This window comes from Terrapene carolina, unplaced genomic scaffold (genome assembly GCF_002925995.2).
Source record: "Terrapene carolina triunguis isolate 2854851 unplaced genomic scaffold, T_m_triunguis-2.0 Scaffold714, whole genome shotgun sequence".
NCBI classification, from domain to species: Eukaryota; Metazoa; Chordata; order Testudines; family Emydidae; genus Terrapene; species Terrapene triunguis.
This window is the reverse complement of record NW_020665065.1, coordinates 11,302,413-11,315,054: the sequence shown is the minus strand read 5'-3', so window position 1 is coordinate 11,315,054 and position 12,642 is coordinate 11,302,413. Positions and strand designations below refer to the sequence as shown.

The 12,642-nt window shown below is 52.6% G+C and overlaps 1 protein-coding gene across 5 annotated transcripts in view; it reads left to right on the top strand.

Annotated features, from left to right (window-relative positions):
• The window catches only part of CASZ1 (castor zinc finger 1), a 267,529-nt gene that overhangs the window by 34,856 nt on the left and 220,031 nt on the right, over positions 1-12,642 (top strand). For all 5 annotated transcript variants that reach the window (XM_024210599.1, XM_024210600.1, XM_024210601.1 and 2 more), the window contains exon 2: positions 9,515-9,656. The gene's annotated coding sequence lies outside the window, so the exon portion shown is untranslated. The remainder of the gene's footprint in view (positions 1-9,514; positions 9,657-12,642) is intronic.

Below are 12,642 nucleotides of genomic sequence, written 5' to 3'. Positions count from 1 at the left end.
GATTTTTCTGCCTTTTTTTTTTAATCTCCAAAATCTGGGTAAAAGGGTTTTCCTTTGTTTTATTTTGTTTTAAAATAGTTCCCTCAATAATTTTAAAGTCCGCTTTAGCCCCTGTCTCACTCTGCCAAGGGGGGCTGAGGAGACCCAGCTGTACCCCTCAGAGAGAAGAATGTGTGGCACTTTCATGAAATCAGAGCTGCTGCTAGGCTATTGCATGGTCCAGTGGGGAAGGCATTGGACTGGAATGCAGGACACCTGGGTTCTGTTCCCAGCTCTGCCACTGACCAGCTGCTTGACCTTGGGCGAGTCACTTCGCCTCTGTGTGCCGCGATTTCCCCTCCCGCCCTTTGTCTATGAGATTATAAGCTCTTTGGGGTAGGGACTCTCTTACTCTGTGATTGTACAGCACCTAGCACAGTCGGGGTCTCTAGGCACTGCCATCATGTTAATAAATAATTAGTACTAGATGGATGGTGGGTGCCAGGGGCTCATAGTGCCACTTGGGGGAGGGTAGCCTACCTAATGTGTGACCCTTTGCCCTGTTCTCCTAGTGCCAGCTGGGCACAGGAAGTAGGGTGCTTATAGCAACGAGCTTAGCGTAAATGCTGAGCTAGAGAGAGGAGGTCAGCAGGGCTCGTTCCCCCCCCAGCTCTCCGTCGGCTGGATAATTTTGTGGGTTCAGTCAATGAAAGAAATACTGACATCTCCCCCACTTCCCCCTTTCAATTGCTTTCCCTGAGAGGTCTGCCTGGGCCTCTTTTTTTAAGCCCCAACTGGACCCAACCCACCCAATCCGAGTCCAACCCTTAACCCCTAGTTCTGAATCAGTGGTGCTGCTGCCGCCTCCTGCCCCTGGAGTTGGTACAGCAGTGGCTGTGGGCCCCAAACCTGCCAAGCACTGCCCCTTGCTGCGCTGCGTGTGCTGTGGAGAGAGAGGCTATGGGGCTTACAGTGCAGCGAGGTTGCGGTGGCCAGCAGGAGAGGTGCATGCACCCGCTGCAGCATTGGCCCCGCAGGCAGGTAGGAGGAGAGCCGCCCCAAAGCCGACACTCGTCGTCGGGTCCCATCAGCTTCGGGTCAGGTTGCTGGGCTCTGCCTTCCATACCCACCGCGTCAGACTCTGAGCGTGAAGAGCCCCATGGAAACCAGTGGTGCTGCACCAATGTATCTAGTACCAGGATACGGCCCCCCTCACTCCAGCCTTCCAGCTGTAGCTGGTTTGCAAACCAAAGAGAAAGTATTTGGCTCAAAGGGTGAGAGTCTTGGGGCAGAGGCCTTTCTTTGTAATGTGTCCATAAAGCACTGGGCACCTGCAGTGCACCTCACTCCCCGCTTTCCATGCCCCCATCCTTCCCGTGGGCACTAGGCAGCAGGTCTGGAGAGACAAGCTGGGGAAGAGACTTCACCTGGTGGCAGCCAAGAAAGGAGTGGGAAGGAGGGGCAACATCGCCAGCTGTGACTGACGCTCTTGCTGGGTGCTGGCTCTGGAATTCCATGGGCACAGTCGCACTGTTAAATGCCCCTGGGCTGTGAACTAGGGCAGGGGAAGGGAAGAAGGGGGGGTGCACTGGTAGAATTTGAAACCTCCATTCCTGCTCCACCACAACTTTCCCAGGGGGAGGGGCAGGTCTGTGGTGTGTGTGTGCAGGATGGGAGCCTTTGTCCACGCCTGGGCCACTAGCCAGAATCTGAAATTGGACCTGTTACTTTTGAGGAACGTAGGACAGTGGAAGGGAGAGAGTGAGTGAGTGTGTGTGTGTACGCGCACACATATGCATATGGTGTGATGTGGGGGGTGCCATTGCTTCAGTGTCCTAGGCAATGGCCCAGAGCGTAGGATGGCAGGGAATATATCAAGAATTACCCAATGGCTGCAGTTCTACCACCGTGCTCTTTAATCACTTAATACTTTTTTATTTCTTCTTGTTGCTGTAATTGTTACAAAATCTCTTGGCTTTGGGAGGGGCCCAGGACTCCAGGGCCCAATTGTATTTGCCCTGATTCAGAAAGTGGGTCATGCTGCTTCGTTTGGGAAGGAGATATTCATCTCGCTTAGTATGATATTTATTAGGAGATAGCAAAGGGAATGCAACCGTGCTGTTGCATAGAAAATTGCTCCCGGGGGGTGGGGGGAACGGGGGACTTGTGAGGGGAGCGGAGGGAGTTCTCGCGTGCCCCATGTCTGCTACCATTGTGCCGAAATTTACTGCACCTCAGTTATCTGTTTCCACTGCTTGTGGTCTCAGATCAAATAGAGTCTGAGATGATAATGTAATGGGGAGAGAAGACCGGGACAGGGAATGGATGCATAGCTGCTCCGGCAGTGCTCCCCAGCAGTCATCCTCCAACTAGGGGAGAAGGAGAATTCTCTCCTTGGACACAGTCTGCACCCTGACCTTGGCGAAACTCCTGCTACTGGAGTGAGAAAGATATTTCGCGTGAAATCTTGTCTCCACTGAAGTCAGTGGGAGCTTTGCCGTTGACTTTTGTGGGACCAGAATTTCACCCTTAGTTTTTGTGTCCATTCAGTGGGATCTTCTAAAGGAGAGAGACTGACCACAGTGACATCCAGAAATGTTTGCTGGGCCAAATTCATCGCTGGCGTGAGCCCACTGAAACCAATGGTGTTACACCAGGCCATGTGTATGGACTGCTGTGTCCCCCGCCAGCCTAATGGAAGTTCTGGTGGATGTTGATAACTCCATTCAGGAATCCATCACCCTAATGCCAAACTCTGTCCTCTGGGCCATGCGTGTCTGTTGCTGCCTCCCCGGTCTCCTAGTCTGTTTTCTGGTACAGTGCTCTGAGGCCCTTGAAGGAGGCCGGGGGAGGGGGAGAACAATCCTTCCCGAACAGTTACTGGGCCTGACACTGGTCCTTTCGGTGGAATCCACTGTTACAAACAGTAGATCAGTCCAGTCTGTCTCCAGAAATAGTCCCCATAAATGTGAAGACCAAGTCCCTCTTCCAGGAGAGAGTGGTTCATCCAGCTGAGAGCTAAATACACATACGGACTTGCCCCAGCAGAGCACTGGCTGTTTGAATCCCTCGATGGAGCTGTTAACGACACCATTGGCTTTCCTCTAGAGAAACCCCAAACTGTTACAGGAATTTTCTCCCAGCTCTAGGTGGCCTGTGGGAGCTGCTTGAGAGGGCACAGCAACACTACACAATCATTTTGCACCGGTAGCGAAGAAAGGAATGGTATGCAATTGAAACTGCAAGGGGAATGTCTCCAGGGCACTGGGCCCAAACTCCTTTTCCTTGGATCGGTAAGGCTCAGGGCCTTGGTTTTACACCTCATCGCCTTCAGCAGCATGTTAGTTCAGTAGTGAGATGGAACAGAACCCTCTGACTTGCCTATGCTATTTTTTGCACCCCCTGAGCGCTCCTTTGGGGTTTCCCATCCAAGGACAGAACAAGCCTGAGTCTGCTTAGACTATGAGACTTGTTGCTTATGTATAGTACGTTGTAGGCTTGGTGTAGAGGGAGGATCAATTGGGGGTGTATTCCATTTCCATCTGTGAGAAGGAAGCAGGTAGGCCTCAAGCCTCTTCTCACGTGAGAGCCTTTCCTTCCATCTGGTATGCTGCTGGTGGCTGGACGTTACGCTGGGCTGTGGCTCCGTTATTCGGGTTGGGGGAGGTTTTAAGGCTGCCAGCTCTCAGCCCATTTGAGCCTGAGCCCACCTGCACTAGGGGAGAGGTATGTCTCTCTCTCCTTGATGGGGCAGTATTCTCCTGCCACTGATCCTTTCATCCCCACCTCTGAAGATGGATGTGTAGAAGTGGCGGCTTCTCCCCCTCCCAGGCGAGGAAGACTGCAAAGGCCTTAGTGTAAGAACTGGCATCTAGAGTTGCCAGTTTTGGTTGGATATGTTCCTGGAGGTTTCATCATATGACATCTTTAATTAAAGATTAATCTTTAATTCCTAGAGACTCCAGGTCTATCCTGGAGGGTTGGCAACCCCGCGTCGTTAATGAACGCTCTGCTGCTGGCATGCTTTTACAGCATTGTACCTCCCCCGTCCCTGCTCTCACTGGGCTGCTGATGCCCAAATGTAGGAGATCTTGATTTCTTTTCCCTCCTTCTCTCGCAGTAAAGCCTGGTGATACGTACAAGTGGGGAGGCAAAACTGGCTTGTACCCGAGGTACCTTATCGTCACAGCAACAAGTGAAGATCTGACCGTATCGGATTCACCCCTGGGCAGGCAGGGCGGTCCTGCTTCTCTGCCCTCCCTGGCCACAGGCAGTCCATTGTATCTCTGTGAACTCATTGCACTGTATAGTGGAGCTCTCCAAAAGCTGACTGCTCCTGCACTAACAGTGGTTAACCCCCCCCCCAAGCTCTCGTAAATTTACTGTGGCTGTATCTGTCAACAGAGAGGAAGAAACTCAGCGAAGAGGCGGATTGACTGTACGCCCAGCATTGCTCCAGCAGGGTCCCGGTCCTGTGCCAAGAGCTCTGCTGGTGTTCAGGGGCAGTCGGTAAGCGCGGCTGACCCTGCTGCTTTGGCTGAGCCTGCACTGCTGTTTGGTGGAAAGTCACCCTTGGAATTATCAAAAGGAAGAACTGGCAGCTCCAGTAACTTGGAGGGCTAGATCCTCAGTGGGCACGAATTGGCCCGGCTCCTGTGAAGTCAGGGGAGCTGCACTGATTTACACCAGCTGAGGATCTGGCCCCAGATCTTTAAAAATGGGGAGATAAGGAGGGAGCGGTACAGAGGCCAGACAGAAACCTATTTGTAAAGCCTTCCGGAAACTTCAGGGGGTCTTCTGTGGTCTCACGATTGTCTTCTGAGAGGGTTGAGAGGCTAGTGCTTCCCCAGAGCTCCCTCAAGGGGACTCTACATTCTTGGTGCTGTGGGGCAAGTGGAGCATGTATGGCTCCGTGGTCAGCCTCTAGCACCATGCTCCCCTCCAAGCAGTGCCATGTTACTCACGAGCAGCTTCCACTGCCTGGTACCTCTCCCTGTGCCCGTAGACACACCGGCAGCTCCTGGCGGGGTCGTCCGGGTGGGCTTTATTCAGAGGTGGACCAAAGGATGACGCAGACAAGCCTTGCCCGCTCACTTTTCAGTGTGGCCTGGTCATGTGTCGCACCAGGTGTTCTCTGATCCCTGTGTCTGGCGCGTTCGTCTGTGTGCTTTAAGCCTTGCTGATCTACTCCGTTGTCTGTGCTGTATGGGACGCCAGTACCCTAGGCAGCCCCTAACTGCGGCAGGCCTGTAGCAGCATTTTTAACTTCACCCCAACAGAAGGGGTTAACCCATCCACAGCTATGGAATCATGGAAGGAAAGACTATTGCCAGTGGTCAGAGAGAGGATGCCCTTCACTTCCATGGCCCCTTTCAACCAGTGGGCCTGACGGGCTTTACAAACAGTCATTTAGTCTCGCAACCTGCGGGGAGGTGATTTATGGTCAGCGCCATGGCATGGGGCGGCCCAGGGAGGTGAAGTGACTTGCCCACAGTCACAGAGAGCACAGGTGTCCTGAGCCCTAGGCCGACTTCTTAACCACAAGACCATCCTGCCTGCTGTTGAGCTGAACCTCTTTCCAGCAGGTGGAGATGGGATGATCCCGTATCACAGATCCTGTGTTGGCTCTGGTCTCCGTGGCTCCCCTCTCGCCTGGCTGGGCAGCTCCATGAGGACTGGAAGCTTTCCCTGCTAGGAAGCCTAAGTCTGATCTGGAGGGCAACTGTACAATGGCCACCAGGGGCGCTCATGTGTTGGACTCGGTGCCTGGCTGGCATTGGATGGAGTGGGTCACCCTTCTTAGCCTCACAGTATGTTCACGGCGCTTCCATCCGGGCTGCCAGCTCTCTGGCTGAGCAGAGCTGCCTGGTGGGGGCTCACCTTTTGGGCCCACTCAGTCCTGTTCTGTATCTGACCAGAGGAGAGGCGCTGATTTCCCATTCACCCCACGCCCTGTCCCTGCCTCCGGGACCAGGCCTCCTGCCTTGCTTCTACTCTAAGTGCCTGCTGAGCCAGGCCCATCAATCAGCTGGCTTCCCTGCTTGGCAGCGCAAAGCAGACACTTCCGTTGCTACAAGCCGGGCTCCCCACTGGGCAGCCCATTGCATTCTCCCTGCCCAGCACTGCTCGTGGGACCTAGTGACAATAAATCACAGTCCTACAGGCCCTTTATCCCTTTTCCTGCTAAATGTTGATAAAGGGCCGGTCACCATCACTGTGGCATCGAGGTGGCAGGGATCCCAAAGCACTCTGGACTATAGACTTCACTTCTGCCACCTCTGAAATGCAGCCACTTCTGAGATGTGACTTGGCAGCTGTTTAACAGTTGCCCTGCTCAGCTGTTCGTGACAGGGAATGAAGAAGGGATAAAATATCCAGTTGCGGAGCTTTAGGGTTACCTGAGTTGGAGTCTGGCCAGGACCCTAGGGCTCATCCCCCATCTGCTCCTATCTGAAGTGCCCTAGGATCTTGAACGAGCTGTCAGGACCGTGGAGTGACATGGGTGCAGCTGGGCTAAGTGGCCGCTCCCTTTAGTGGGTGGCGTTGTAGGTTTGACGTCACCTTTTATTTTTCTCCGGGGTTCCCGTGGGCACGTAGTACAGTGCCTAGAAAGGGTGCTGGCGCCGCTGCAGCCTGGCGGACGAAAGGCCCCTGTCCTCACGCTCATCGGAACGTTCTAATGTTTCCATTTAAAAAATACCCTTTAAAAAATAAAACAAAAAGGAAAAAAAAACTCAGAGGAAATTGACTTCCCAAAAATTACACTAAACTAACACTCGGGGCCTGGCATGACTCCATTGCAGCCAGGAAGCTTGTAATTAACCAGCTCACTGCCGTGGCTCTGGGAGGGGATGGAATCTCCGAGCAGGAGTGGAGCGTCAGGACTTGGGTGTCTTTGAATGAGCATCCCCAGGCTGGACTGGGTATCTGTGGCAGAGTTGCAGTGGGCATTTTCATGCAGCATTGGGCACCTGCGGTCCTGCTGAGTGGGGCATTCCTTCCCAGATGTGCTGGTACTCTGTGCATCGTGGGCAGGGTCCTTGTGCTTAGATCTGACAAGTGATACCGCACTTGTCCAGGGGACCCTTTGTCAGGGAGTGACAGGCTGTGTGCTCTCCTGGAGACAAGGAGCCCAGAGTTAGGTCTTGGCTGTGTGCAAACCTGCACTCAGCTTTTTTTTTGGAGACATGAGTTCAAATCCTTACACGAGAGGGTGAAGTTGGTCTCTTCCTAGTTCCCCTTGTGCCTGCTACTGTGTGGCACGATTCAGTGTGATTGACAGCTTCTGCTCAGACTAGGCCCTGGAATAGCAGGAGTGCTGCAGGTCACAACTGGGGTGCAGTGGTGGGGCTCTTTGGGGACAGAGTTCTGTGCAGTAGGGTTAGTGGAGGAGGCTGCAGGTCCGGTGTGAGCTGTACTGGATGGAGGATGCTTGCTGGCACTATGCTTGGCTCAGCCCAGCGCTTTCAGCACCGTATGTGTGTGAGGACTGGTTTCACTTATCAGTTTTTGTCAAAGAAAATAAACAGGCTCCTGTACCTGCTGCTGCGTCATGCAGAGAGCAAGACAAAGGTCTGGCCCCAGTGCTGAAACTGCCAGCATCGGTGGGTCGGGAGCCAGGCACCAAACGTTGCTTTAACCCAGCACTTGGGTGGGAATTTTCACAACTTTGGGTCATCACAAAGAGGGGACTCTGTGTCCCAGCTGTGAGCATCTCTGGTTTCAGGGGTGGGGGGGGTTGGTATGTGCTAAGGCTGAAAATATTTACAGGTTTGGAAGTTGAAACGCAAACAGGAAAAGCCCTTTTAAAAAATGAGTGTAGTGGATATTCAAAACAGGGATTGCCATGGAAACGCCACAATATTTGCTTAAATTGACACAAAGGTTGCTGGTTGCAGGGTTCTGACTTCTTTGGCTCCATTTTCTTTGGCCCGGCACCTATCACGAATTGATCTCAACAACCCCCCTTTTGTTTTGCTGATTTTATTTTTATCTGATGGAAATAAAAAAAAAAACCCTAGCCTAGAAATCCCACCTCCCAGATCAGCCTGATGCTCCAATCAAATATTGTGGCAGGAACTTTCTTTTGTTTCGATTTGTTTTGGTAAAGAACGTAAAAGTTTGTTCAAATTTTGTATTCCCTCTAAAGAAGAATATGGATTGTGATTGGCTTACGTGGTTACGGTCCTGGCATGTGAGGGAAGGAGGGCAAGAAATGTAGCAGGGGTGGAGTAATAGATCCAAGAGAAGTTAGAGTTGAGAAAAGGGTGGCCTTGTGTTGAAGACCGTGGTCTGGGATTTGAGAGATCTGGTGTCTGTTCCAGGCTCTGCCACAGAGTCACTCTATGACCTTGGGCAGGTCGTTTAATCTCTGTGTGCCTCGGTTCTCCCCCCTGTGAACTGCAAATAATGATACAGTAGAACCTCAGAGTTACAAACACTAGTTATGAACTGACTGGTCAAGCACACACCTCATTTGGAACCAGAAGTACACAATGTGGCAGCAGCAGAGACCAAAAAACAAAAAAGAAAAAAAGGAAATACAGTGCTGTGTTAACATAACTACTTTAAAAAAAAAGGGGGGGGGGGGAGTTTAAAAAAAGATTTGACAAGGTAAGGAAACTGTTTCTGTGCTTTCATTTAAATTAAGCTGGTTAAAAGGAGCATTTTTCTTCTGCGTAGTAAAGTTTTAAAGTTGTAGTAAGTCAATGTTCATCAGTAAACTTTTGAAAGAACAGCCATGATGTTTTGTTCAGAGTTATGAACAACCTGCATTCCCAAGGCATTTGCAACTCTGAGGTTCTACTGTACTTTCTTTTCTGGCTAGATTGCAGGCTCTGTGGGGCTGGGGGCTCTCTGTCACTGTGTGGATGTATAGCACCTTGTACAGTAGAGCCATGCTTCTGCAATACAAGTCATAGTGAATCACCTGTAAGTTTCGGGGGGTGGAACTGCTGTGGTACGGGGGCAGCAAACACTGCTGAGGAGGTTACAGGGGAAGCCCTTTTCAGCATGTGGCATGGTAGTAGGGCCTGTATCTTTGTAGGGGGGAGAGATAGCTCAGTGGTTTGAGCATTGGCCTGCTAAACCCAGAATTGTGAGTTCAGTCCTTGAGGGGGCCACTTAGGGATCTGGGGCAAAATCAGTACTTGGTCCTGCTAGTGAAGGCAGGGGGCTGGACTCGATGACCTTTCGGGGTCCCTTCGAGTTCTATGACATAGGTATATCTCCATATATATTATTACCCAGCTCTTCCCTAGAGTGCGATGGTCTCATGGCTGCATGAGATCTGTGGCTCAGTACCCGACTGGTGATCATGTAAGGGTCTGTAACTTGGCCTCTGATTGGCTGTCTCACAAGATGGCTGTGCCATGCCAGGACGGGCCAGGTCTGTTACATCTCCCCCAGCTGGCTTGTTGTGGCTGAGCGAGTGCTGAGTTCTGCGGGTCGCCACTGGTACCCAGTCAGGGCACTGATTGGGCGTGTGTTATGCAGCGGCTGGATAAATAATAAACCGTTCATTTCCCTTCCTCAGGGCAAAGAGACTTCACCAAGTGAAGGGAACTCATCAGACTCGCGCTGTGTCCATCAAGGACCTCCGGGGAAAAAGCTCCTGATTCCCATCTCGGCTGTGTAGGTTGGAATGGACTTCGAGCCCAGTGACTTGTGGATGCAAGGTACTGGCTTCCCTTCTGTAATCTATTGCTCTTGGTTTGAGCTACGACCAGAATCTAGGTGGGCTCTGGGTGACTTTTGAATCCCTGCGAGCTTTGCTAGAGCCCCTGGGGTGCATTTTTGGTGTGGAGAGACTGTATTTAAGTTGAGGAGCTGGAGTGGTGGAATCTGTTTGTGGGTCATGGATTCACCATGGCAGGGGTTTGCTTTGGGGTGGTTTACAGGCAGGACTGCAGCATCCCCAGTGCTGAGGGTACAATGTGTCCCTGATGATGCAGCCCATTTGTGCACAAGATGGAGGGTTTGATGACACTTCAGACAAGGATGGGTCATTTTGAACTGCTCCTGTGTTAGCTACCAGGGCTGTGGCTGATAGGGTGGGGTATCTCCTGGGTAATGGGCTCCAGACGATGGATTCCCTTGGTGGGGGATAGAAGAGGGCAGGTCATGATGTTTGATTCCATGGTTCTTACACCTGGTTTAAATCAACGGCTGCTGATTTTCACCTGTCAGACTCTGAAGTCTTTCTCCTGAGTGTCCAGCATTGGCTCTTGGCTGGGGGATCTGCCTGGCTGGGCTGGAGGCAATTCCTCTGCCTGAACAGCCAGGACATGAGGCAGCCTTGGATGTAACTGGAGACCCCAGCTTGGGAAGGTCTGTGCTGGAAAGCTCCAGGGTCTGTAACGCCAATGCAAACGCTGGGGGTCGTGTTGGCTGTGAGGGTGGGACTCTGCCTGTTTAAAAACCACTTTAACCTCTTCACTGCTGGCGCCGGATGCAGCTGTTCTGCTGTGGGCAAACGCAGTAGTGTTTTATGTGGTGCTGGTGATCCATTGGCCTGGCGGTCCGCCAAAGGGCCCATGGGATAGCACCAGAGGTACCTTGGGCTATGCCAAGTGGTGCAAACAATGGTGTCCTTCAAGCATTTCCCTAAAACAGGACTGGTGCAGCGTGACCCAGGAGAGGACATATGCAGTACCTGCCACTGGCAGTGGGATAATATTTGTCTCTCTGATGATGGCCAGGACTCGGTAGGGGCATGGAAGGGGCTGCCAGATTGGGTTAGCGGCTGACTGGAGGAGATGTGGGTAGTGGCTACTCTGTGAGGATGATTTTGCCAGAGCTTACCTCCCTGAGTTGTTGCCACCCTAATGGCAGCATTGAGAGGCGAGAATAGCGAAAAACATCTGAATGATGCTCATTCTTAGAGGGGCTCAGTGGATGTATGCATCGTCACAACACTCTGGAGACTCCAGGTTACGTTCCCTGTAGGCCCCCAATGAAATGCTGCTCTGCCAGTATCCAGGGCCGCTGAGAGTCAGAGGAGGCCGTAGGACAGAAGAGTCGGGGTGGGGAGGGTGCAGCAGAAGAGCCAAGAGGGCAGCACTGGACTGGCACAGCATGAGGAGGGGTGGTCTTGAGATTGAGACACTAGCCTGGACCTTGGGAGATCAGCATTCAAGCCCGAGTTCTGGCGCAGATTTCCTGTGCAGCGCGGGGGCGGGGGGAGGGGAGGAAGAGTTATTTATGTTCTCCATGCCTCTGTTTCACTGGCGTTACTATTTTTAAATAGCAGTAGCAATGCTTCCCTACCTCCCAGGGGTTCTGAATGTCAGGTGCTCAGCGCTCCGGTGATGAGCTAGACCTGTAAGGACAAGGATGCTGCGGGTCAGGAGGTTGATGACATCGGTGTTCTCTTCTTGCATCGGTGCCTCCCCACTGTTCCGGTGCTAAAACTTGCCCAGTGCATGGGGTGGCTGATTTTGAGTGGCTTAGCTAGAGGGAGCTCCAGGCTTTATCCCTGGGGAGAAGGCTCCGAGCACTCTGACATCTGTGCACCCAGTTAGAGCCGTGGCACCCCCTTGAGTTCAAGAGGCAACAGGTCTTGCTGCTCAAGGCCCCAGCCTGTTGGCGAGATTTCCAGGCTTTGCTGCTGTCAGGGCCAAAGGAGTAGAGATGTGGAGTGGGGCATTGGGATAAGGGAGCCTTGTGGGCTTCCCAAATCAGATGCAAATACTGGGACTTGGTTGTGACAGCTGAATCTCCAGCCACTCATCCCGGCGTCTGGCTCCACAAATGCACAAGCTCCGTGAGCCCCCAGCCATGTGTGTTCCCCCACCCGGGTGAGAGCTGAGTGCAGGCTCCTCAGTTGTCTCTGCTCTGTAACTGGTGAACGGGCACATCCGGTCCGAGGGGAGAGGGCAATCGGAAATGATCACGTGGGACAACGGGGAATAATTATACAGGATTAGGCTCTATATTAACAGGCACAGCTCGTTCTGCAGGAGCTGCAGGTAGACTTAAGGGGCATGGCGAATTGGAAGGCCCTGGCATATAATGACAGCTACAGGGCATCACAGTCTGGCAGAGGACTGTATGGTGCCTCTGAGGATCATATTTTAGGATAGGTGGAGAAGAGTGAAGATGATACACATGTGAGCACCTGGTAGTGTGAACACACACGGGCTCCATCCGGATATAGACCATCCCAGGGATGGCACAGACCCAGAGCAGGAAGGGAAGGGAAGGGGCTAGAAACTGTATAAAAGGCCGGGTGTGTGTAGGAGAGAGAGACCTTCCGCTTCTGCCAAAATCCAGACCCAGCGGCACAGGACAGGTCATCTGAGGAAGCAGCTTCCAAGGCTCCAGGTCAAATTCTGCAGCTGGAGGTGAGCACTGACTCTGAGGGGAGGCTGGTGTAGCAGGAGAATCCTTTGGCCCTTGGTCGGGGTTCTCTTAGATCAGCAGCCTCTTCTGAGCTTTGTCTTCTCCTGCTGGACACTTTGCACAGCACTGATTGCCCTTTGGGTCTGTTTTCCAAGGGCTGGATCCAAAGCTCAATGAAGACAATACAAGTCTTTCCATTGACTCTGGTTTTCTTTGGATCGGGCCCCAAGGCAGGGCCGGCTCCAGGCACCAGGCAACCAAGCTGGTGCTTGGGGCGGCACCTGGAGGGGGGCAGCGCGGCGCTCTGGCCGCCGGGGGGAG